Here is a 3,408-nt window from a genome sequence, read left to right as displayed (position 1 = left end):
ACTCAATTAAGTTCACAACCTTGCGCCTTACAATCTACACCTTTGAGCCAACATAATAGATTCCACAGCCTATTCCTTCAGGCCATCACACTAGAGTTCACAACCTACACCTTCAAGCCAACATAACTGATTCCACAACCTCTACATATGGGCTAACACAATGCAGAGCATGACCTATTCCTTCGAGCCAACACACCATATTTCATGACCTACGCTTTTATGCCAACGTACCAAAGTCTGTGACCTACACCTTGGTTAATTAACAAAATAGGGATCATGACCTGGGCCTTCAATATAATCAATAGATTCATGACCTATGCCTCTAGGTAATCAACACAATAAAGAGCATGAGTCATGCCTCAGGAAATCAATACAACATAGCACAAATTAGGCCTTCCAACTAATCAACAGATTCATGACCTGTGCCTCTAGGAAATTAATAGAATAGAGGGCATGACTTGATCCTCATGTAATCAACACAAAAGAGGTCGCAAATTGGGCCTTCGAGCTAATCAACAAACTTATGACTTGCACCTCCAACCAATCAACACAATAGAGAGCATTTCATGTGCCTTAAGGCAATCAACACCATAAAGAACACACCATGCTTGAATACACCCCAACAAAGCTCACTTATTGGCTAAACAAAAATAACGATCCAGTAGAGATATCATCCTCAAACCAAAAAATGTAACAAAGTTATCAAGTTAGCTCTTGATGTCTCTGAATCATACATGTCTTTCGATGATCGAGCACACCCTTCAATCAAACTAACCACCTTTATTATATAAGAGTTAGATTACATGAAATTGATCAGCGACAATGATAATTTTAAATTTGGGGGCCAATGCCAATTGAGAAAGATTCATGTTCCCTTTCCATGTGACCTAGTCCTAAGGTCCATGGATAAAATAGTGTTGACATAATCATGAAATCGCCCTTAATACATGGAATGCCTTGATTGCGCCACATATCACTCAGAATCTATCCAATTAGCCAACCAAATTGCCTAGTCAGCGTGCCACATGGCACCAACCATGTCATCATGAATCTGTCACTACCATATGTCATGTCTTGCAACATGTCCTCCTAGTTACACTACCATGTCACCCTATTGATGTGTCGAATTCTAATTGGCTAGAGTGGGCCTATGTGGCAGGGCACTCCTTCGATTAAATATCATGCATGTTAAAACTATATCTGCCACTTGTTCATTTTTTATGACCATGGGATTTGTTGGATCTACACAAATATGCATGACCTTCAACAGATTAAACATCATGCACCTTGGAGAATTTATTGTTTTTGATCTGTGAAAGAACCCTAGTCCACTCTTAAACTTACAGAGTATTTAACAAATTTGGGGTTTGTGGGTCTTAACCCTTTTATTTTTCCAAATGATGAATTTAAAACAACCATAACTTCTCATACATGAAGAGGTTGACCAAGTGTGATATATGATTGGAAAGGTATCCGAGAGGACCATCCAACCATGGTTTCCCTAACTTCATTTGAACCTCGTAACTTCAAAAAAAAAACACAATAAACTTTGAACCACTTTGACACCATATGATGTGATCGAGCAAGACATTGGACTATCATGTTTCTTCCTTTGACTCACGAATGACATTGATACTTCCTTAGAATTCCTCTTTGACATCAATGACAACATTATGTCCAACAGACTAGAAGGTCAAACTTCTTCTTTTCCTTTTCTTCTTTCGTAAGGCTCTGCTTTTGTCCTCAATTTTCCTGAGGAAGTCAAATTTGACTCAATTTGTCAGCATTCTAGCTAAAGAAGCACGCCTCCTTTCCTTAAGCATCAGAGAAAAATCATAATCAAAAGTTGTTGCAAAAGCAACCTTGGCTGCTACAGGAGAATGCTTCATTTCATTAGGAATTTTATTATAAGTTTTATTGAATATTTTAATAAATTTAGAAACTACTTCTCTATTCTTATTCTCAATAGAATTAAATTATTTCCATTAATATAAATGACCATTTTTCTCTCCCCATTTCTTGAGAGAAGTATCAACTAGTACATCCCATTAATCGATATACATAACAGGTAATTGTCTAAACCATGTAAGCACTTCACCCTCTAAATACTACACAAATAATTTCATATCTACATCTTCCACCTAAACATTCATATTATCTACAAAATTGAAGAAAATTGCAAAGTGGTCTGTAGCAATAGTTTCATCCTCTCCATTGTACCTATATGATCCGAGTTGACTCAACTCCCGAATTTAACCAAGATCTTTTACTTTGGTGATGTGATTAGAATTTCATTTAAAATGGCATAATTGAACATATATGCATGCGGTAAAGAAGAATTAACATGACAAGAATCAGCAACATAATACACAAAACATTGATAACGGAGTTCATCCAGGAGGGACTACGTCTCTGGGCCCCAGTGTCAAGATGGTGTAGGTCACTGCATTAAGTGTCGTCAATAGTGATGATGTACATAAGAGGTGATGTCGCTATCATACAAGGAAAATTCCCTCACGCAGGAGTGGCTCCAAGAGATGTTACGTTGCAGGAACTCTCATTCAAAAAAGACTCCTATCAGTATGACCTAAACTCATGCATGATGATAATGAGCATCCTGCCAACATGGCATAAAAGGGATCTCAATGCAAACATACATGGCAACACATGAGTATCCCATCAACATAACAACAAAGGGATCTCAAATAAAACATGATGAATTATGACAACAAGTACATTCCACAAATGATTATGCATCACATCAAGCAGGAATCATGAAAACAAGATCCCACATCAAACATCAAACGGGGATATGTGCAACACAATGCATCTCATAGCAGAAAGAAGTACATGAACACACTGCATATACCTTACATCTTGGGGCCATTTGAAGAAGAGGATGTCAAACTGCTGAAGTTTTCCGTACCATCAATCTCACAGCGTCGAATCTCATGGAATGAATGCTCGCATGTTGAATGCTGACACCTACACTCCACTTTGAAAAATGGCTGAAATATAGAATGGTCAAATGGAAAATCTAAATGCTCCATCAGATTTGTGGCATCGAATAGTGTAAAATCGACTGTAAAATTCTGAATTCTGAGAAAATGAAAATCTGGGACTTAAGGAATCTTTTAGATTCCTTAAAGATTCCCTCCTCTGGGTCATCTGAAGATCTGTTGCTCAGATCAGGAAAATAACTACACCATTAGGTTCGTGTCACTGAGAGGTGTAAGATCGACATAAAATTTTTCCAATTTGGGCACAGCAAAAATTTCGCCCTCCTAGAAATTTGGCTTAATCATGGTTCTACTTGCCTCTTCTCTGGGCTTATGGTTCCACCTACAATAAATTAATTAAAAAAACCTGTCTCGGAAATCATGTCCAAGATCTGTTGGGCACACTGTG

The sequence above is a fragment of the Pinus tabuliformis genome, chromosome X, assembly GCF_031772625.1.
Source record: "Pinus tabuliformis cultivar Carrire ecotype Pingquan chromosome X, CPIR1, whole genome shotgun sequence".
Lineage (NCBI taxonomy): Eukaryota > Viridiplantae > Streptophyta > Pinopsida > Pinales > Pinaceae > Pinus > Pinus tabuliformis.
The sequence above is the reverse complement of the archived record's forward strand: the minus strand, read 5'-3'. Positions refer to the sequence as shown.